At 41.6% G+C, this 24,207-nt stretch overlaps 1 non-coding gene across 1 annotated transcript; it reads left to right on the forward strand.

Annotated features, from left to right (window-relative positions):
• The first annotated feature begins 22,481 nt into the window (after positions 1 to 22,481).
• Positions 22,482 to 22,588, forward strand: LOC133787424 (small nucleolar RNA R71). Its single transcript, XR_009872447.1, has one exon. It is a non-coding gene; the product is annotated as a small nucleolar RNA R71 (small nucleolar RNA).
• The last annotated feature ends 1,619 nt before the right edge of the window (positions 22,589 to 24,207 follow it).

Below are 24,207 nucleotides of genomic sequence, written 5' to 3' on the forward strand. Positions count from 1 at the left end.
TACATGATATATTATTTCACCTCAAATAACAAGTAAGCAAGTTCTAGAATTGTAGAAAATAATTTTCACTTTCCATTCATCATTCCACTAACCAATTTCAGCAAGCATAATCAATATCAAAAACATCAATTTAAATATCATGAAAAAATATTCAACAATTGTTGTCTAAACTAAAAATGAAGTAACAGAGTGTTCAATCTAGCACACAGATTTGTTTCAGATTTTATTTTCATTAAATTATACTCATAACATTCACTTTATTCTCATTGGCACTTGTTGTCAATCATCATTTGTTGACGCGATTTTTCGCCAACAGTGAATTATGAAAAAATAGCTGGGATGGATTAGTGCTTAATGGTAAACCATAATAAGAAAATGATACTTAAAAACACTAGGAACGAAATATCAAGAACACTCGTCCCTTTTTACATGGTTCGGAGGTTAAAATCCCCCTACTCCACGAGTCTGTATTAGTTCTGTTTATCTCTCTCTATTTTGACAGAGTTTTTGTATTACAGAGAAAAACAACCTTTCTTTTTCCCTATCCAAGGTCTTAGTATTTATAGAGAAAATCCTTGGATAGGTAATGGGGTCATCACGTGAATCCAAATCCCCCTGTGTGGCCTGTCTCACATTAATGATAAATATTACAATTTATATTAAAGTATGGTCTAATCATTAGGTAAAACTGATCATGGGTCATCAGGGATAACCGGACATGTGATGTTTGATCATGCACGATTATATTATGTGTCCGGGATTTCAGGGATTTGTGGACATGTAATGTCTATCCACGCACGTCTATATAACGTATCCAGCTTTATAAATATCTAGGGAAATGACAGATCTATAGCGTACCCTGAGCTGAGTGTAGCGTTAGCTCGTGTCTCAGATGCTATGCTTCATAAGTGTTTCCAGCTCGTGCATATTGTTTTGTATTCACCAGCTCGTGTTATAGACCTAGGGAATCGTGTTGCCTTTACAGAGGAAATATGGATTTGTGGATCATCTATTACATTTCTTGGCTAGCCAGCTATATCCAAGTTGGCCTAAAGTCTCGTGCTAAATTTTAGGATGTACATTTGCCCCCTAAGTCGCTGCTCGTGTTCTATGATGTCATTTTCTGACTTACACGGCGGGGACTTTTAACTTATGCCATGATTATCCAGGTTTTCCTATTACTTGAGTACTGGACACGTGGAACGCCGCATTTGCCGTCTGTTCGGGTTTCGAGGATTGCATTAATGGCCTGGCTAACTTTTTTCCGTCGTTTTGTCTTTCGAAACACTATCCTCGGATCTTGTACTAGTTTGATCGGACGGTCCATGCATTTTATGCCTTTTACGTATAAATAAGGTTGGAAATTTCCATGATTCACACCTTTCATTCGAAATCTTCCTACATCTTCTCTCTTCTGCATTTCCAAACCCTTCTTCCTTCTCAGAAAAATCCAAAAACCAGTTGTTGCAAAAACCCTCAGAGCCCCAGTTACTCATGAGTCTTCCAGGAACTCTCCCCTGCAAAGTACACTTCTTTTATTTAAGAACACACTGTAAGTCTTTTGGTTTTGAAGAAATTTTTCCTTTACTGGTTTCTGTGTTTTTTTTTATATCATGCTCATCTGCACTTCACCATAGTCAATATTAGGTTGTTCTCCAAATGTTTTTGGCACATAGGCTTCGACTTGGGTTTACTGGGTAGGTCTTAAAATATCTCATGAACTGTGATATTCATAAAACTGGGTAATCTCTGGGTAAAACTGGGAAATTTATGGCGAATTTTAGGAAATACCCATTAAGGATATAGAAGATGAAAAATTTTTAGGGTTCAAAACCAAGTTTCTTAGAGGTTACACTTCTTGGGTGGTTTTGCTCTAAATCGCCCTCAAGGAGAATAGTGGCCTGATTTTCTGACACACGGATCCCTAAACATCAGGGGTTTGTTGGGAAACCTAGGCACGTAGCGTAGGTAGCGGGTGGCATCACACCACGGGCTGAGATTACCTCAGCTCGTGCATTAAAACCCTCAGCCTTCCTTCGTGCTTTTGCCTTTATAAAAATTCTAGGTCGCCCACTAAGTGTTCCATCGTTCTTATTCGTCAGGCGATCTAATAGCACCCAAGAAGAGCGTACCCAAGAAGAGTGCAGTTGGCTCATCATCTCAACGAGCCAACAAGGGAAAAGAGGTCGCCTCCGAATCCCCTATCCCCCAATTTGGCCCCATGGTGGAGGAGGAGGTTGTGGTCGGGCCTGATGCGTTCTTCGAGGAGGAGAGAATTGTCTCCAAGATCACGACCCAAGGAAGGGTCAACAAAATTATGTTGTCCCATAATATTGAGGTCGGGTCTGGCGTCCCTATTGCTCGACCCCCCTATGAAGGGGAGCGGAGCTGCGCGCCACTCTAGGACGACTTCGCGGCCTGGAGCGATGAGCACCTAAAGGCGGGGGCCTTTCTTCCCCTTGACCAATACTTCGCAGACTTCCTCAATTACGTGAAGTTGGCGCCATTTCAGCTCCCCCCAAACTCGTATCGACTACTGGCGGGGTTGAAGTTTCTTTTCTTTAAGCACAAGTGGGAGGTCCCCACTTCGGCGGATATTCTCTACTTTTTCTGCCTCAAGGCCAGCCCGGATCAATGAGGGCGAGGTGATGGGTTTTATTACTTGAATCAATTCCCTAACTCGTCTGCAGTCATCGAGCTGCCCAGCCATCCCAACGACTATAAAGATCAATTCTTTATGTCGAATGGGTTTCGCAACTGCGAACATCGATACTTCAACTGTCCTCATAAGTCTTCTTTCCTTTCTTAGCTTGTGAAATTATTCTCTTCGTATCTAGAGTCTTCTAGTGTGTATACTAACTGGGTAGTATCTTCGTGCATCCATTTTTGTGAGGACGGCCAAATCTGTGACCCTCGGGGGTTAATATGACACTCTATCGAGGCTTCCGCCTAGCGAGAAGGATTATCACCAGCTCGTGTCCGACGACACGATGTTGGCGTGTAAGTTAATTACTGAAGGCCAGACTCTGGCCTTGAGAAGAACATAGGCTAACATCCCGATAGTCTGCGAGCTAGCGCTTATCCTCGAAGGGGGTACTGAAGCCGACGAAGGCAAAGATCAAGAAGAAGACGGGGTACATCTTATGAAGAAGAGGCGAGCTCCCGAGGCTTCTCGGGACCCTGATGTAGAGCAAGCTTTATCGGGGACAGTAGCCGGCCCCTCCAGTCAAGGTAACCCATACCCCTTTAGGGAATTAGATAGGGTTGTCGCCGACCTTAGGCTAGTTTGGTTTAACCCAAACCAGCTCATACATCATCACCCTAATGACCCCGACCGTAACATAACCCTACTTCAGTGCGTGGATCATTTAGTGTTACGTCACGAAATGGGCCATCCCAAGGGCACTGTAGTTGTAGAAAACACCCTATCCTTTAGGTCAGTCTTTTTTGAAGAGTATGGAACCAACCTTAGGTTGTGGGCCTCCCTGCGCCAGGGTATCCTTGCCCCTGGACTTAGGCAATATGTAGAGGAGTCCAGCCCCGAGACAGAACCTGAGCTTGAACCTCCCCTAATTCAATAAGTTGTAGACTTAGGCTCCCCTTCTTCTATAGCGGATCCGAGGTCGGAGGTCGTGGCAATAGACTCATCCTCTAGCTCGGAGGGTAGGACTTTTTGTTATATCGTATATACATTTTATATAAATTGATGACTTTGTATGTATATTAACGTCCTTCCCACTCTTTTTCAGGTGAGGAGATGGCACAATAAGGGGCTCCTGATATCCGCATGATTTTCCGGGAGGGAAAATCCAGCTCGGGGCCACTCGTAAAGAAGCTCCGGCTTACATCAAAGAAGGTGCCTCCTGCGGCAGGAACGGCCTCCAAATCTTAAGCTAAGGGGAAAGGCCAGAGCTCGACAGCTCCCACTGCTCAGGAGAAGAGGGGTCCGCCTCCACCTCCTCCCCGATTTCCACCCGCCTCTGCCCGGGATCATGCAGCACAAGCTAATCCCCCAGCGCCTATCGCCCCCACCGCCTCCGTACGTATTTCGGTCAATGCCCAGGACCTGGAAAAGATCCTGGATACCTTTCAGGGGACTCTCTACGAGACGACTAACCATACGATGGAGCATTTTTACAAGGCCAATCCGAAGGACCTGAGGGTGATCGAGGAGAGGAGCCCGAAGAACGTTATGGAGTCCGCGCTGGGGATGAACCTTACAGTAAGCCAACTTTCCTTAGCCAAACATACTCTTTTGATTTTATCCAAGCACGTGTCTAACTTGCTTCTTTACTTTTTGCAGGCGGTATTGGCTCAGCACTGCAGCATAGCTCGGGCCAGGGCCAGGAATGACGAGCTTCGGGCAGAGCTCCAAGCTGCTCAGACGGCCTTGATTGCCGCCAAGACTGCCATTACAACTGCTCAACAAGGCTAGCTGGATGCCAATGATGCTCTTGTAGAGCAAGCTGCAAAGGCTTCCTTGGCTGCTCTGCAAACCGAGCTCGCGGAGGCCAACGCCAAGCAATTGGAGGCCAAGATTGCTGCCAAGGAGGAGAAGGCGGCCTTGCTAACCTCCATGCAGAGCATGTTGTACTACTTCTAGGCCTTCAACCAGGATGGCAACTTCTCCTTCCTGGCCTCTGAAGTGTGGGATCCCTACCTCGAGAAGTTCAAGGCTCGGGTTCAACAAGAGCAGTCCGAGACTGGGGAGGCCTCCACTGCTGGCGAGCAGGAGATCAAGGAGGTGACGTCCTCAGAGCGCCCTGGAGGGTCTTAATTTTCTTTTGTCTTTGTTCACTTTATATATATTTTTTTGTAAACATTTGCCGTGTTGACCCGGTGCGAGGTTATTTTTCATCGAGACAATTTAATTATAATTCCAATATCTACTTTTTTATCTATGTCTTTTCCTTGAGTTTTTCTTATGTTTATGACTTGTACATTCAAAATCTTAGGAAATGACTTTTAGATCGGGATAGATATTTTAAATTTGGTTACAACCAAAATTAATGTTGATTTTATATCCTACCTGTTAAGTATCAGGCCTTGGACCCGGTTATATCCGGGATTTTGAATATTCCAAACTTAGTTCTTGTTAGGTTTTATTGTTATCCCGAGCTTCTGAGGAAGCCATTGGATCTTCAATTTCGCTAACTTCTAAGTCATGGGCCTGGTCATGTCCAGTATTTTTAATTAAAACTTGGTTCATGCTAAATTTATTGACACCTCGTGTTTTTTAGAAAAAACATTGGTTAATCAATTTTACTAACTTCCAAGTTTTGGATCTGGTTATATCCAGGATTTTTAATTAAAACTTAGTTCGTGCTAGTTTTATTGACACCTCGTGTTTCCTTAAAAGAAAACATCGGTTAATCAATTTTGCTAGCTTCCAAGTTTCAATCCTTCTCGGGTTGTATGCCCCCCAAGAAACCAGAAAGTGAAATTTCTTGGTTGCTTTGGACAAACGTTATCACCCAAATAAATGAAACTATATGAAAGAATAAGTACATGATGATTCCTTTATTTCTTAATCAAACGGCTTTTATAATTAAGCCTTACATAGACGGGTGGTATCATCATTGGTAATATTTCCTTAGGTGCATAGCATTCCAGGTCCGTGGGACTGTTTCTCCATTAAGTCGACCTAATTTGAAGGTTCCCTCATGTACGACCTCCACTATTTGATAGGGTCCTTCCTAGCTCGGACCTAGGGCACCGTCTATAGGGTCCTTGTTTGCCAAAAAGACCCTTCGGAGTACCAGGTCGCCTAAACCAAATATACGCCTCCTGACCTTTGAATTAAAATAACGAGTGATTTTTTGCTTGTAATGCACGAGCTGTAGCTGTGAATCCTCTCATTTTTCATCAATTAGGTTGAGAGACACACTGAGTAACTCATCATTCCGCTCCTGATTGAAGGTCTGGAGTCTATGCGTGGCTATCTTTATTTCGACGGGAAGGACAACCTCACTTCCGAAAGTCAGGGAGAAAGGGGTGTGCCCCGTAGAAGTTCAGTGGGAGGTTCGGTACGCCCACAGTACCTGCGGGAGCTGCTCAGGCCAGACTCCCTTGACCTCGTTTAGCCTTTTCTTAAGGCTTTCTTTGAGGGTCTTATTCATAGCCTCGACCTGCCCATTGGCTTATGGGTAGGCCACCAAAGAGAAACTTTTAATTATGTTGAGCCTTTCGCAAAACTCGGTTCAGAGATCACTATCGAACTGAGTTCCATTATTCGATACAATCTTCTTGGGCAGTCCAAATCGGCACACAATACTCTTGACTACAAAGTGGAGGACTCTTTTTGAGGTGATTGTTGCCAGGGGCTCGACTTCTGCCCACTTCGTGAAGTAATCAATGGCTACCACTGCATAGCGAACTCCTTTTTCCCGTGGGTAAAGCTCATATTAAATCAATTCCCCATACCACAAATGGCCATGAGGATGAGAACATTTTTAGCTCGACTGGTGGAGCTCGGGCGACTATGGCGAACTGCTGGCATTTGTCGCACTTTCTGACATAGGAGATGGAATCCTTTGATAAAGTGGGCCAATAAAATCCCTGCCTTAATATTTTTAAGGCCAAGTTTTTCCCCCATCATGATCCCCACATAAACCTTCATGCACCTCCTGTAAAATAGTTTTGGCCTCCTCTGGTAGAACACATCGTAGAAGAGGTAAAGAATGGCCACGTCGGTATAATGCTCCATCCACGATTATATACCTTGGAGCTTGATAGATTATCCTTCTTGCATCTTTTTGTTCATCAGGCAATTTCCCTGTCGTAAGATACTCTACTATGGGGGTCATCCAGGTTGGCCTAGTGTCGATCATTTCGACCTCCATCGTGCTTCCTACCACACTTGGGCTCTCCAAGAATTCCACCAGTACTATGCTCAGAGTCTCGACTTCCTTGGAGGTAGTGAGTCTCGCCAAAGCGTTAGCGTTGGCGTTCTGCTCGTGAGGGATCTGCTCGATTAGGCCATATTCAAATTCTGATAGCTCTTTCTTCACTTTGGCTAGGTAAGCCGCCATCTTGGCCCCTCGCGCTTGGTATTCCCTTGACGCTTGGTTTACCACGAGCTGGGAATCGCTATAGCACTGGATGGCCTTGGCCTTCAACTCCTTTTCCACTCTAAGCCTGGCCAATAAAGCTTTGTATTCGGCTTCGTTGTTGGATGCCTCGAACCCGAACTGTAGTGCGGAGTGGAACCGATGGCCTTCCGGAGAGATCAATATGATCCCAGCTCTGGACCCATTCTTGTTAGATGAACCGTCCATGAATATTCTCCACAACGCCTGTACTGGTTCTCTCAAAAGCTCCTCCTAGAACCCAGTACATTCAGCCATGAAATCAGCCAGGGCTTGGCTTTTGATCGTAGTCTGTGGTACGTATAGTATTTCGAACTGGTTGAGTTCGATTGCCCATTTTAAGAGACGCCCCGATGCTTCAGGTTTATGCAATACCTGCCTTAATGGTTGGTTGGTCATGACGTGGATTGAATGGGACTGGAAGTACGACCTAAGATTCCTAGAGGCTAGAATGAGGCAGAACGCCATCTTTCCATTAAGGGATATCGTGATTCAGCTCTGAGAAGTCTTTTGCTTATATAATATACCAGTTTTTGAACCCGGTCCTCTTCTCGGACCAGCACGACACTGGCTGCATTTTTCGTAACAGCCAAATAAAGGAAAAGAGGCTCCCCCGCCGCTGGTTTAGACAATACTGGTGGCTCGACCAAATGTGCTTTTAGATCGAGAAATGCATGTTCGCACTCCTCAGTCCATTCAAGCTTCTTATTTCCTCGGAGCAGGTTATAGAATGGCAAGCACTTGTCAGTGGATTTGTAAATGAACCGATTAAGGACTGCCACTCTTCCAGTCAGACTCTAGACATCTTTACGCGACCTGGGCGAAGGCATTTCTAATAACGATCTAATTTTGGGTTCGCCTCTATCCCCCTTGTGTTGACTATGAATCCCAGAAACTTTCCTGATGCCACTCCAATAGTACACTTCTGGGGATTCAACCTCATGTTATATCTCCTTAAGATCTCAAAAAATTCCTTCAAATCGGGAACATGGTTATCGGCAGTCTTAGATTTGACCCGCATATCATCAACATACACTTCCATGTTTTTCCTGATCTGATCAGCGAACATTCTGTTGACCAATCGCTGGTAGGTAGCCCCAATGTTCTTCAGCTCGAAGGGCATAACTTTATAATAGTAAACATTCGTTGGAGTCATAAAGCTAGTATGCTCTTGGTCCGCGGGGTTCATCGCGATCTGGTTATACCCAGAATACGCATCCATGAAGGATAGGAGCTCGTGCCCTGCAGTGGCATCCACCAACTGATCAATTCTTGGGAATGGGAAGCAATCCTTGGGAGAAGCTTTGTTCAGGTCAGAGAAATCGACGCAGGTTCACCACTTTCCATTTGTCTTTGGGACCAGGACAGTATTTGCGACCCAGGTCGGATATTTAGCCTCGTGAATAAACTCGCATTTTAATAGCCGATACTTCTTCTTCCAGGGCCTCAGCTCAGGTTGTACCCAGACGCCTCTGCTTTTGGGATTTCACAGGCACACTTTTATCCAAGTTCAGGGTGTGCATGATCACACTTGGGCTTATCCCTACCATGTCTTCATGAGACCAAGCGAATACATCTAGATTTTCTTGTAAAATTTTTATCAGCTCCACCTTCCTCTCATCGTCAAGATTTTTCCTGAGTTTAACGATTCTTGAAGAATCTCTGGGATTGATGTTTACTTCTTCGAGCTCTTTAATAGCTCGAAGCTCATATCTATCTTCGCCTACTCACGGATTGATATTATCACTCGGGGTAGTATCCCTACCACTGGCTTGTTGAGATTCTTCCATTCCAGGAGCGGTCCTTACTTCTTGGGACTCTTCGCCTTCGTCCTGTATGGCCATCGTTTGCTGCCTGGGTTGTGATTTTCCCTTCATGGAAATGTTGTAGGATTCCCTAGCAGTAAGCTAATCGCCTTGGACAGTGCATATTCCCGCGGATGAGGGGAACTTGATCACAAGGTGACGGACAGATGTTATGGCTTCGAATGCCATCAATGTAGGTCGACCCAAGATTTCATTGTATGCGGTCGGATAATCGACGACCACAAACTCAAGAAGCTTGGAAACAGTTCGTGGTCCTTCACCCAAGGTTATCACTAACTCGATTGTTCCGATAGCGGCCAATCCCTCACCGAAAAACCCATACAGCATCATGGAGGTTGCTTTCAGCTCGGTTACAGACAATCCCATTTTTTCTAATGTGGACCTGAATAGTAGGTTCACAGAACTTCCATTATCCACCAGTGTAACGCCCTACACTCCAGGGATCGTTACGGTGTGCCTTGTAAACATTGTTAAACTCGCTAATTGAGTCATTTGGCCAAAATCGTGTAACTAAGTATGATTAGCGGTTTAGGGATTAATTTTTTTGGTTGAGATATAACGTTTCATTAGAATGTTTATTGTATACATTGGGCTCCCAAAAATATAATTTAAAGGTCTATTACAAAAAAATATTTACAACAGGCCGATCTAAGCGGCAAAATAGGGTTTAACCCTAGTTCCTCTTACAACCCTTGGCCGTGGCAGTCGAGCAGGCACATATGTACACATCATCACCTAAGCTCTCCAACTCAAGGATGGCCCAACTTTCTTTTGCCTTTACCTGCACCACATATCACCCGTGAGCCGAAGCCCAGCAAGAAAACTCAACATGCTCATGAACAGTAATAACATGTCATCGAATCATAATGTGCATGCCTAGCAATAATAGCTTCCGTCATGCATGAAAATAAGTTCAAATAAATGATTATGGGGTCCTGCATCTGAATAGAAGACTAATGAGTCATTCTCTGAGGAACTGCTTCTTGGATAGATGACTAATAAGTCGATCTCGGAGTGCATGACTAATGAATCACATCCTGTATAGGTGACTAATTAGTCACACTTTGTGTAGATGACTAATGAGTCATACCCTGTGCAGATAACTAATAAGTCCATCTCTGTCTAGGTGACTAATGAGTCACACTCTGTGTTAGTGACTAATGAGTCACACTCGGTATAGATGACTAATAAGTCAATCTCGGTGTGGATGACTAATGAGTCACGCTCTGGAGGTCCCATACCCTCCTAGCCATGTGACATGTAGCTCACCTTAGCCATTTTGGCACTGGCTTTAATTAACTAGCCTATAGACTAGACAAGCGCTTTTAATTTTCATCGAACTTGAGGTCGGTCCGGCATTAATGCTCATTTGAGTCATTCAATGCAAATGTCGATTAGATCTAATCTTTTATCGGTGCGCGTTAAACACACTAAGGTCGTACTTGACTTATAAGTCAATCCCATGTGACCAGTGCTCAATACCACTGCCGAACTTGACTGATGAGTCACAGCTTCACAGTTGATATTGCACTATTGCCAATCCTTGACTAATAAGTCAGTGCTTCCTCATTTAGGTAATACAAATATGCATATATCATATGTCAAATATTCAGATATAAGGCATTTGGCATGCTCACTCAGTAATCAAAAGCATAATCATAATCATGCACAATTACAGAGACTCAAGCTCTGATCAATCTCATAATCAATATTCATAGCATGCCCTAATCACATGTTTCTCGTGCATCACATGCATCACATTTAATCACTTGACATGCCTCAACAATAACCATACATGTCACATTTAACCATCCAACATGCATCAAGAATAACCATGCATTTCATATATATACAGGGTGCAGTTTTCTTACCTCTGATTCGAGCGAGAATGAATAAAAGAACGACCCTTAAGAAAGATCTGACTTTTAGCCCTTTAACGGTCACCTAGTCATAACCAAATATGGGACACCATCAATAAAATGAATAACAAAGGTCCCCAAACCAATCCGGGTAGTAGGAACAATCCCGAGGCCTAAAACCAAGTTCTCGAGGTCAAAACACTCAAACGGGCTCAAAACCAACGAAGGGTTATGGCCCTAGCACCTTGAGCCGCGGCCCCCAGCCACTCCAGAAGCTAGGGCCACGACATCCCACAACCAGGGCCGAGGTGCCCAGCAAGGCCAAAACCTCCCCAACTGCTTCTTCGAGCTAGGGCCACGGCCCCCAACCCAGAACCATCCAAAAACTCGGTTTCCATCATCCCAAGCCCTCCAAAAACTTACCTAAAAACTTCCAAATTCACAAATCAAAGTTCCCAAGCTTCCCAATGATCCAAAACAATCAAATCCTGAGGCTCAAACGAACCAAAAACTCAACGATTCATAAAGTCCAATTCTAAGCTTAAAAACTTTAAAAACTTAAAACTTGAATTACCTCCAATTGAGTTGTTTCCACCTAAATCCTTCAGCTAATAAGCTTTTAATCTTCCCTAGGATCGCTATGCCTCGATCCTTGCTTGAATCCAACTCCTAGAACTTGAGATTTCTTCGAAAATGCTTCGAACGGTAAAATGAACTATCGGGAAGAGAAAGAAAGGTTTTCTAACGTACAGTTCTATCTGACAAGCTACTTCAAGCTTAAGTAACCTCAAATAAAACCTAGCGCTCAAGGTCCCAAAAACACCCATGGGGACATTATAGTAAAAACTCCCGGAATTTCCTCTTAATCTCAATAACTCCCAATTTATCATGAAATGACATCCTCATAACTCAATATCCCAATAAAAGACCCCGTTATGACAAAACCGCTAATTTATAATATAAGACCGTCTTATGCCGAATAGCTCGAATATATCTCCATAATAATGGGATCTCATTCAAAAATCACAATATGCACCCAAATATACAAATATGCCCTCAACGGGCCAAATTACCAAAACACTTTAATAATCAAATGTGGACCCACATGCATGCATATAACATCATATTATAATATAATTCACATAAACATGCATATTATCAATTAATGGCATAATTAAATAATTATGGCCCTCCCGGCCTACTAATCTAGCCATTAAACCACATTTGGGATTTCGGGGCATTACAACCAGTGTCCTCCTAACTCTCCGATTGGTGAGCTGGACGGTTAAGACTAGAGAATCGTTATGTGGGAATTGGACCTGGCTAGCATCTTCTTCAGAAAAACTGATTGGTTGTTTCTCTAATCGTTGTTGCTTAGATAAACGCTTCTCCGGGACAAACTCAACTCCGTTGTGAGACCTCAGCTCATTGATATACTTCTTCTGGGCACCTCTGCTCATGCCTGCCAAATGAGGGCCTCCGGAGATGGTTTTTATCTCTCCCCCTGTTATCGGAGGAGAGGTATCCTGATTCACCTGAGCTCCGATTTGATTCCCTGGGGCCTCCAAAGTTGATGGAATGTTTTGTCCAGCGAGCTGACTGTGAGTTATTCGATTCCAGGCATACTGAGCCAAAGGTTCGACCCTGATGAGTGTTTCAATTTCATCCTTCAAGTGCCTACAATCATCGGTGTTGTGACCACTGTCATTGTGGTATCGAATTTTTTTTGAAGGATCTCTCTGCGCCCTTTGATTTTTTAAAGCCTCTGGCTTTTTCCACAGAAGGCGGGCAGAATTCGCCAAGAAAATGCGCTCTCTAGTATCCCTGAGGTCGGCATAAGTCGCATAGATCGGTTTGAACTTCTCCACGTGCTTATTTTTCTTTGAACTGCTCTGGCCGCCCTCACCATTTCCCTTCCTCTTGTTACCTCCCCCTTGGTTATTTTGGGTAACAGTTTGAGCAATGGATGCAACATCCATTACCGCTCCAATGGGCTGGGCAGGGACTTGGCTGGTTCCTGTGACCAAAGATCATGCCTCTTCCAAGTTGATCCACCTTAGAGCCCTGTTCAAGAACTCATCCATGGTGTTGACTCCCTTTCTTTGGATTTCCTTCCATAGGTCGCCCCAACAAGAATTCATGTTCTCATTGCCATAAGCCTAGAAATTTCATCCGCGTCTCTAGCCCACGCAACAATATTGGCGAACCTACTCAGATTCACTTTCAGAGACTCCCCAGGCTGCTGCTTTACATTCGCGAGGGAGTCCGCCTTGATGCGAGCCATCTGAGAAGCCCAGAATGCCCTCTTGAAATCAGCGAAGAAACTCTTCCACGAGTTGATAGAATGCTTTTTGTATTGCTTGAACCATTGCCTAGCCGGACCGAACAAATTCAAGGGGGAAAACCAGGCACCTCAACTCAGGTCCAATATTGTGAGCCATCATTAGGGTGTTGAACATTCCTAAGTGGTCGGACGGATCTCCATCTCCATCGAATTTTGACAAATGGGGCATCCTGAAACCCGGCGGGTAAGTTGTTGCCGCGATGTTAGGGGCGAAAAGTTTGAGCTCATCCCCTAAGTCATATTCATCTTTTTCCTTCTCTGATAGGAGTCTTTTCATCAACTCCTCCATCTAGGCTAACCTCTCGAGGGTTTGGTCCTTGGTTCCCTAGGGTTGTTTAATAGCTCCCATTCGTTCGTACGCGTTTGGTGGGTTATTGTCCTTCCAAGTTCGAGCTTGGTTTGGTGGGACATTCCCCTTATCACGTACTTCGAAAGGACCTCCCTCGTGGTGAGTGCCATTGACTCCATCACGAGCTGAATTTCTCCTTTATGAATTCAAGCGATCTTGTAGATCGGTCTGTGGATCGACCCGAGAGCTTTGAATCCAACTCAGCTGATTTCTCAAATCTGCGCCGGACCTACCACTTCGACGGCCCTCAGTCCAATAACTTCCATTAGAGAAACTTAGAGCTTGCGGTTGAGGATGAGGATCTAGGATATTCTCGCGTGCTCGTGGAGCATTAGCAGGGGTAGCGGGAGGAGGATTTCTCCTGCTGTCCCCATAGGTAGGAACGCTTTGCACAGAATGGGTGGTGTAGGATGCCTTATGGGTGACGGGGGATGCCTAACTAGTGAGGCGATTCTTGTCCCGTCAGGACGGACCAAATTAGCCTACGGTCGCTTTGCTCCGCCATTTCTGACTCTCTGTGTCTGGCGATCTGATCATGGCACAGAGGGGTTGGCTAGAACATGCCGCCTTTGCGAGTTTTTCCTAGACCTTCTCCGTGGGTTGCTATGGGCATTTCCAGGTGCATTCGACAGTGTTACTGAACTTGGGGTCGAGGTCCTAATTGACCGGCTGATTTGCTGATGATCCCTGGGAAAGCCATCAAAGGGGATTTCTTTGTGATCTTGCACCATGGGCACAGAACTCAGGGTCGAGGTTCTAACCGACCGACTTGGTCTAGGTCAACTATTCTAGCGGGACTTATGAGTTCTACCTTGCCTCTTTCTGACGTTAACGTCGGTTGCCAGAAGGGGTAGTCGAGCCAGAACTTCCTTGATTTGTTTGTTTACTTTAGATAAATGGCTCCTTAACTGCATGTTTTCCAACTTTATCGCAATCAAGTAATCTGGGTTCAGATTTGGCGGCAATGACGCTGAACTCCCGGTGTCGCTGTGGCCCATCGGTTGTTTTCCCGACCGTTGCTGGATCTTAGGGTTTTGTTCATCGGAAGCAACAGTATGGTGAGCCTCCTGCCCACCAGGCTGATCCGTCTCATTACCATGTCTCGAGCGAGTAACCACCATGATGAACTTTGATCTGAATCTTTCACAATAGCACTAATCTGCAGCTCAATGAAAGCACCAAACTGTTGATGTGTTTTTTCGCCAACAGTGAATTATGAAAAAATAGCTGGGATGGATTAGTGCTTAATGGTAAACTGTAATAAGAAAATGATACTTAAAAATACTAGGAACGAAATATCAAGAACACTCGTCCCTTTTTACGTGGTTCGGAGGTTAAAATCCCCTTAGTCCATGAGTCTGTATTATTTCTGTTTATCTCTCTCTCTCTCTCTCTCTCTATTTTGACAGAGTTTTTGCATTACAGAGAAAAACAACCTCTCTTTTTCCCTATCCAAGGTCTTAGTATTTATAGAGAAAATCCTTGGATAGGCAAGGGGGTCATCACGTGAATCTGAATCCCCCTGTGTGACCTGTCTCACATTAATGATAAATATTACAATTTATATTAAGGTATGGTCTAATCATTAGGTAAACCTGATCATGGGTCATCGGGGATAACCGGACATGTGATGTCTGATCATGCATGATTATATTACGTGTCCGGGATTTCAGGGATTTGTGGACATGTAATGTCTGTCCACGCACGTCTATATAACGTATCCAGCTTTATAAAGATCTAGGGAAATGACAGATCTATAGCGTACCCCGAGCTGAGTGTAGCGTCAGCTCGTGTCTCGGATGCTATGCTTCATAAGTGTTTCCAGCTCGTGCATATTGTTTTGTATTCACCAGCTCGTGTTATAGACCTGGGGAATCATGTTGCCTTTATAGAGGAAATATGGATTTGTGGATCATCTATTACAGTTCTTGGCTAGCCAGCTGTATCCGAGCTGGCCTAAAGACTCGTGTTGAATTTTAGGATGTACATCATTCATGTTGGTACTAAACATACATTAAAACAAAACTCCAAACAACTAACATAAACTAAGCACAATTAACAGAAAAATAAGCTCCCTCCCCCAAACTTAAGCTAAACATTGACCCAAATGTTTAAAAATAAGTAAAGAAAGAAAACTTACCTGGTGTGAATCACTTCAAGAAGGTGGTGGATCTGGAAAAAGATGCCAAGGTGGTGGATAGGGAGAATATTGTTGGTCCGCCTCCTAATTTGACCATTAGTAAACCAACTCATTTTGCCTGTCAACCTGAGCCCGATGATAATCATGAAGCTCCCCCAAATAATTATGAGTATGTTGGTTTTGCCGAATGATATGATCCAATCTGGCCAAGTGCGGATCCCGTGGAGCCTCAAGTGACAAATATTGAGGATATTCTCCTCTCCTTCCCTCCTCAGTCGCCCTTGATTCTAGTGGTTGATCATTGGCAGACGCGGGTTCCTCAGCCGCATCTCTTTCCTCTTCAACTCTCACCTCCCTGGGTTGTGGCACTGGTGGCTCCAAAGATGGGTCATTGAATTTAAACACCAAAGCACAAGAAATAGGCCTCATTTCCCTATAAACATCACTACGATATTTAGGTACCTCCTACACCTCACATAGATCAGTAATCATTGATTTGTTCCCCAAATCGGCAGTGGTAGTCAGTCGACATAAATCCCGGATACTCATGCAGATAACTCGGGCAATATCGACAGAGAGTCCCGTCATAATAGCATATACAAGAAGACACTTATCAGTCCCGTCATAAGCCGTGCACTCACAAAGAGAGTCCAGGCCTTGACCACATGATTCATTTGATACCTTCGTAAATGCTTCGGTTCTCCATTTTTCATGACAAAAGTAGCACTGGGAATGCCTAATGTTTCCACCACCTCAACTCAATCAATTTCACTATTATAAGCCAATTGATAATATTCATCCTCGTCTTGCAACAACATGGGTAATTGATATAAGGCATCAATATCACATTCTACCCAAACCCCTAGCACAAACACCTTTCTATTAACTGCCTCTGGAAAATTTGCATAAAACTCATAAACCATTGAACAATTAACCTTGGGCATTTTATCATCCACAAAAAGTTTCCAACAACGGAGTTGAATTTAAGCTCGAATGAGGTTATAAGTTTCTTGAGGATAAGGGTCTTCTTGATATTTCATTAATCTCTCTTGAATGACCGGACGTTGAGATAACCTTTGATAAAGATCAAAGGCATCCTTACTAATAAACCTAGTTGGATCAAATTCTTGAATTGGTGGCGGGGTTGGCTGAGGTTGGGTGCGGGATGTGGAAGGGCAATTATCACTTTTAGAAAAGGCAGCCCTACTAGGTTGTTTTCGGGGACCCATAATCACACCATGTAGCAAATATAACAACAAAAATTTGGCAGCACTTCCTCTAATTTATTGTACTTTCCTCTATAGATTAACCCAAAAAATATCAACTCAAAGAAACTCAGTAGACTAACAATGCAAGTCAAAAACCCAGTTCAATCCCTTAACACAAAATTACATCAAAAAGGAAAACTTACAAGCATTTAAATCTTGGAGACTTCCCACCCTTCAATTTCTCTTTCAATCTTCACTTACCACCAATAGAAAAAGTTAGGGTTAGAGTAAAAGAAAGGAAGAAAGAAATAAATATGGAATTAAGGATTAGTGGATATGGTTTTAGGGTATTTTAAGTAGAAAGACAAGGGAAGAAATGAGAGATTTTGCAAAAATAACTTGTGCTAGGATGAAAGAAATGTAAAAATGAGAGGTATAAGCTGAGAAAAAGTGACTTTAAACCACATTTCCCTTTCTGACACAGGCGTGCCGTGACCCACGCAGAGAAAGTCGCGGTCTGCATCAAATTTTTCCAAATTTTTGCTTCATAGGCGCTGCGACTCAGCCTAATCAAGTCGCGGCCCGCCCCTGTTTGAAAAAATGTGTTTGCTCTCTGACTTATTCTAGGATCGCGACTTATAAGCTCAAGTTGCGGCCCGCCCCTTCCTTAAATTTTCATACTCTCTTACTTGTGTTAATGCCACGACTTACAAGCTCAAGTCGCGACTTGACCTCCAGACTAATTAGAAAACAACCTTTTTACGATTTGCACGATTTTTTTACAGACTTTATACTAAAAATAAATAAAAAAAATAAACTAAACAAATCTTTACAAATCCAAAGTGACATTAAATAAAATTTTTCACTAATTAAAAATTAAAACAAAAACAAAAATAGAGTATAGGAATGCCTCCTATAGCGTTGTCGATAACATCATTTAACCGGACGTTGAATACCCCATTTAGAGGGGTTCCAAAACCATCACAGATTTGCACTTTTCCACTGGTCCTTCCAAATAATGATTTAATCTCTGACCATTTACTTTAAAATGTCATGTTTTCTCGCTATGAATATGTACGACTCCATAAGTTAATGAGATAACAACTGTGAAGGGTCTCGACCATCTAGATTTTAGTTTTCTTGGAAACAACTTCAATCTAGAATTAAATAACAGCACTTTATCTCTCGGTTGGAAATCCTTTCTAATTATCCTTTTATCATGAAAAGCCTTAGAATTTTCTTTATAAATCTTTGCATTTTCGTAAGATTCATTTCAAAATTCATCAAGCTCATTCAACTCAAGAAGCCTATTCTGTCATGCCATAAATAAATCAACATTTAGCTTTTTCACCGCCCAATAAGCTCGGTGCTCAAGTTCTACTAGTAAATTACATGCCTTCTCGAACACTAACCGATATGGTGACATACCAATCAGAGTCTTAAAGGTTGTGCGATATGCCCACAGTGAATCATCAAGCTTTTTCAACCAATCTTACCTTGCCGTGTTTATAATTTTCTCTAAAATACTTTTAATCTCTCGGTTTGACACTTCAGCTTGACCATTAGCAAGTGGATGATAAAACAGGGCCTTTCGATGATGAACTCCATAACGAGCGCATAGTGCTGTAAATGATTTGTTACAAAAATGATTGCCTCTATCACTAATAATTGCTCTTAGAGTACCAAACTGAGTAAAAATATTTTTATGAAGAAATTTAAGTACCTCACCATCACAAGTAGGAGTTGTTGCATCTTCCATCTATTTAGAAACATAATATACTGCCAACAAAATGTACTTATTATTATAGGATGATGGGAAGGGCCCCATAAAATCTATTCCCCACACATCAAATAGCTCAACTTCCAGAATTATAGTCATTGGCATTTGATCTCTTCTCGATATATTACCAATCCTTTGGCAACGATCACAACATTTAACAAAGGCACTAGCATCTTTAAATAACGTAGGCCAATAAAACCCACATTGCAAAACTTTTGTTGCTGCCCTTATTCCTCCAAAGTGACCACCACAATGTAAAGTATAACAGTGAGTAAGTATGGAAATCATTTCCTCTTCTGGGACACATCTTCTAATTACTTGATCAACATAATGACGAAAAAGAATGGGCTCATCCCAATAATAATACTTAACTTCCGAATAGAACTTTTTGAGTTGCTGCCTTGACATGTCCAGAGGCATGACTTTAGCTACCAAATAATTGACATAATCCACAAACCAAGGTAGCTTATCTTCTCTTTCAATCGAAAATAATTGTTCATCCGGAAAATTTTCATTAATTTGCTCCTCTCCTTTTTCCAATCTAGATAAGTGATATGCAACTAGATTTTCTGTCCCCTTCTTATCACAAATTTCCATATCAAACTCTTGCAATAATAGGATCCATCGAATCAGACAAGGTTTAGCATCCTTTTTGGTCATAAGGTACTTAATGGCTGAATGATCTATGTAAACAATCACCTTATTACTAATTAAATACGACCTGAACTTGTCAAATGTTAAGACAATTGCAAGTAATTCCTTCTCAGTAGTTGCATAATTTAATTGAGCATCATTCAATGTTCGAGTAGCATAATAAATCGTTCGAAATACCATGTCAACTCGATGTCCAAGAACCGCTCCTACTGCATAATCATTGGCATCATACATTAATTCAAAAGGAAGTTCCCAATTTGGTGATACAACAATCGGAGCATATACCAATTTCTCCTTCAGTGTGTTAAATTCCCTTAAACAATCAGAATCAAAGTTGAATACAACACCATTCATAAGTAGAGTAGATAAGGGCTTCGAAACTTTTGAAAAATCCTTTATGAATCTCCTATAAAATCCAGCATGGCCCAAGAAACTATGAACCCCTTTAACAGACACTAGAGGAGGTAAATTTTCTATTGTTGATATCTTAGCCCTATCTACCTCAATTCCATGGTGTGAAATTTTGTGGCCCAAGACTATACCTTCTGTCACCATAAAGTGACATTTCTCCTAGTTTAGTATTAAATTTGACTCCTCACATCCTTTCAGAACCCTTTCTAAATTAGCCAAACATTCATCAAAAGAGGGCCCAAAGGCTGAAAAGTCATCCATAAAAATTTCTATACCTTTTTCCACCATGTCTGAAAAGATAGACATTATACATCTTTGAAAGGTAGCGAGAGCATTACACAACCTAAATGACATCCTCTGATGTTCCATAAGGGCATGTGAAGGTAGTATTTTCTTGATCCTCCGGTGCTATGGGAATTTGATGGTATCCTAAATACCCATCCAAGAAACAATAATAAGGATGGCCTACCAATCTGTCTAACATCTGATCTACAAAAGGCAAAGGGAAATGGTTTTTCCTAGTGGCCTTAATCAACTTTCGGTAGTCAATACAAATTCTCCACCCCGTCACAGTACGAGTTGGAATAAGTTCATTGTTATCATTTTTAACCACCGTCATACCACCCTTCTTCGGGACTACCTGGACAGGACTAACCCAAGCACTGTCAGATATTGGATAAATTACCCCTGCATCCAACCATTTAAGAATTTCTTTCCTTACCACTTCTTTCATTGAAGGATTGAGCCTCCTCTGAGCATCAATACTAGGCTTACTATTCTCCTCCATTAATATACGGTGCATCACTATTGAAGGACTAATACCCTTTATATCTGCTAACATCCAACCAATTGCTAGTTTGTGAGCCCTCAATACCCTAAGAAGCTTCCCTTCTTCAATCACAGACAATGAAGCTGGAATAATAACTGGGAGAGTGCCATTCTTACCCAAATAAGCATACTTAAGATGATTAGGTAAAGTTTTTAACTCAAGAACTGGTGGCTTCTCAATAGATGGGAGAGGTCTCTCAGGCACTTGTCCCAATTCCTCATATTTCTTTTTATAAATTTTCCCTGATGAATTCAAACACTTAACATACTCATTGGCTTTAGTACCAGCACACTCTTCAGGACTTGCAATCAAATTAACTCAAGTGGATCCTCAATAGACCGAACCCTTTTACTTGGTTCCTCCAACACTAACACTAAAACAATTGTCACTAGCTGAAGGATATTTCAAGGCTTTAAAAACATTAAAAACAACCTCATCACCTTGTACTCTGAGCCTTAACTCACCATTCTGAACGTCTATCCATGCTTGGCCCATGGCTAAAAATGGTTGTCCCAATATAATAGGCACGTCCTCATCTTCCTCCACATCTAATACAATGACATTTGTTGGGAAAATGAACTTATCTACCTTTACAAGAACCTCCTCTATAATACCTCTGGGGTGTGTTAATGAACGGTCAGCCAGTTGAAGAGTAACAATAGTGGGTCTAGCTTCCCCCAAACCAAGCCTTTTAAATACAGACAGCGACATTAACTTTATGCTTGCACCCAAATCGCATAAAGTTCTCTCACAATGAATGTTCCCAATTGTGCAAGGTATAGTGAAACTGCCCAGATCTCTAAACTTTTGAGGAAGTTTCTTTTGAATAATTGCACTACACTCTTCAGTTAATGCAATAGTTTCATAATCCTCCATTTTTCTCTTATTATACATTATCTCTTTCATAAACTTCACATAACTAGGCATTTGTTCTAGAGCCCTGCAAAAGGGATGTTAATGTGAAGTCTCTTAAATACCTCAAGAAATTTGGAGAATTGTTTGTCAAGATTGGCCTTTCGAAACCGTTGAGGATATGGAATCCTTGGTGTAGGCTCTATGTGTTTTGGCTTTTCTATCTTTGGATTGTCTTCAATAACCTCATCTTGTATTGCACTAGTAACATGTTGATCCTCTGTCTTCTTCCCATTGTCATCCACTGTAGGTCCATCATACTTAGTCCCACTCCTCAGAGTGACAACTTGACATTGCTCTTTAGGATTTACCTCTGTGGTACTAGGCATATTCCCTTGCTGTCTACTAGAAAACATTTTAGACAATTGACCTATTTGTGTCTCCAAGTTCCCGATTGAAGACCTTGTCTCTGTCATGAATTGATTTAATTGGTTTGACTGCATTGTTGGTGGGTTCATTTGAGGATGTGGTGGTGGATGAGATGGTCGTGGGTTTGGATCATAATAAGGTCTAGAATGTAATCCATAAGTTGGTTGATGAGGGGGTTGTTGAGGTGGGTACTATGGATACTACAGTTGTAACCCTTGATTATATTTTCCAAGATGGATTAGGGTGATTTTTCTATGCAAGAGTATATGAATTGGAGTAGGTGTTGGGTGCAGGTCTTGACAAGTTACCAATAACCGGTGCCTATTCCAAAGGCATATTATTTACGTCTGTTGAGCAACTAGCTGTGCTCGGGCATTGTTCATACGAATGCGGTCCCCCACAAATCTCACAACTCACGACATTTTGTACTTGCATTGCTTGTGCGGTGAGGTTATTCTGCTGCAATTGCTTGGTTAGAGATGCCACTTGAGTGGTCAATAAAGCAATAGGATCGGCTTCTAAGACTCCGGATACCTTCTTATTCTTTCACTCAATAGGCCAATTATAGTTATTCATGGCCATCTCTTCCAATAATTCATATGCTTCATTAGCGCTTTTTCTCATAAACCCTCCTCTTGACGCTACATCTATTATTGTCCTTGTATTTCCCCCCAAACCATTGTAAAATGTATGAACCAATAACCACTTTTCTATTCCATGATGTGGGAATTTCCTTTGTAGCTCTTTAAAATGTTCCCATGCATCATATAAAGACTCCCCATCCAGCTGATGGAAGTTATTAATCTCTCTTCTTATTCTGGCTGACTTCGTAGGAGGAAAATATTTACCAAGGAATTTCTTAGCCAAGTCTTCCCAAGAAACTATAGAGTTGGCTTGTAATGAATTCAACCAAATCTTAGCTCTGTCTCTTAGTGAAATTGGGAATAATCTTAATATTAAAGCATCATTACTCACCCCATTCATTTTGAATGTCACACACAACTCCAAAAAATTTGTGATATGGAGATTTGGATCCTCATTTGGTAACTCCCCAAATTGTACACAGTTATGTACCATCTGAATAATTGAGGGGTTTATCTCAATTTTGCCTCAACAGTAGGAGGGCGAATGCTTGGATGTATCCCCGTAACAGTAGGGAGTACATAGTTTCTCAATGGCAGATCGGCTTCAGCTGCATTATGCATATTTACATTGTTGTTCACACCATTATTTGCGTTCTCAGCCATGGTGAAATCCAACATTTTCTTTATCTTGCAATTTTCTCTGCACGTATTCTTAATTTCAAGATCTATCGGTATGAGTTCCTTTTGTCTACTTCCCCGCATATCCCAATAATTCTTGAAACAAACAACAACCTCGATCTGAATAAGTGTAAAATATAGAAACAAAATTAGAACAAACAACAATTAATTTTTATATTGGAAATTAAGTCCCCCGCAACTGCGCCAAAAACTTGATCGTGAAAATATGATACGCAAGTGCACGCAATCGATTCAAGTAATATAGATGATAAATAGAGTATCGTTCCCACAAAGACTATTAACTAATTACCAATAATTGTTCTTTGATTTTTATTTAGCTCTGAAAAATAGAGTGATTTTTTAAACTAAGACTTAAAATTAAAATAAACTTTGCAAAAATAAAGATTAATTCAATAATTAAAAACCTAGGGTATTAATTTCTTCAACTTTTCATTCTATTAATTTTATTAATCAGTTCTAAATTTCTTTCTTCCTATTCTAATAGCAGGTTAACATAAATCGATTCTTATTCTTTTTCAAGATATAATATCTCATCCTATATGCAGATTTTCTACATCTCTATGATAAACTTAAACATATAGCAGATATTAAGCATAGAAACCTAATTACTACACAAGCCATACAAGTACTTTTGTCCAATATGCAACCTATGTCTATACAATGATAGCATATTCAATTCTCATCTTTCAAATTTTGAATTAAAATCATAAATCAAGAAAATATTGATCAGGTATTTACTAGCATTAAGAAAACATTGTATAGATTAGAATAGAGAAGAAAAATCAACAGAACATCATAATTAAATTAAATAAAAATCCAAGTGACTACATTAAACCCTAGATAAAAATGTTTAGTTCATATCAGCCATGACTAAATCAGCAAAATAATAATTCAGAAACATAAGATTCAAAAACTTGAAGAAGAAAGAAAAAAAATATAAAAGTGCAGAAAAAACTAGTCTAAGAATTAAAATTAGTCTCTAAAAACGTAATTAAAATCTGACCTAATTAAACCCTAAGTCTGAATTTATAGTAAAAAAAATTCACAAATGCGTTATTTTTCATAGGCAGGCTGCGACTTGGCCTTCTCTAGGTCGTGGCCCGTGTCAATTTTAAAGGCTCTCCGAATCTTCATATGTCTTCAGGTGCTGTGACT

The sequence above is a fragment of the Humulus lupulus genome, chromosome 6, assembly GCF_963169125.1.
Source record: "Humulus lupulus chromosome 6, drHumLupu1.1, whole genome shotgun sequence".
Taxonomy (NCBI): Eukaryota; Viridiplantae; Streptophyta; class Magnoliopsida; order Rosales; family Cannabaceae; genus Humulus; species Humulus lupulus.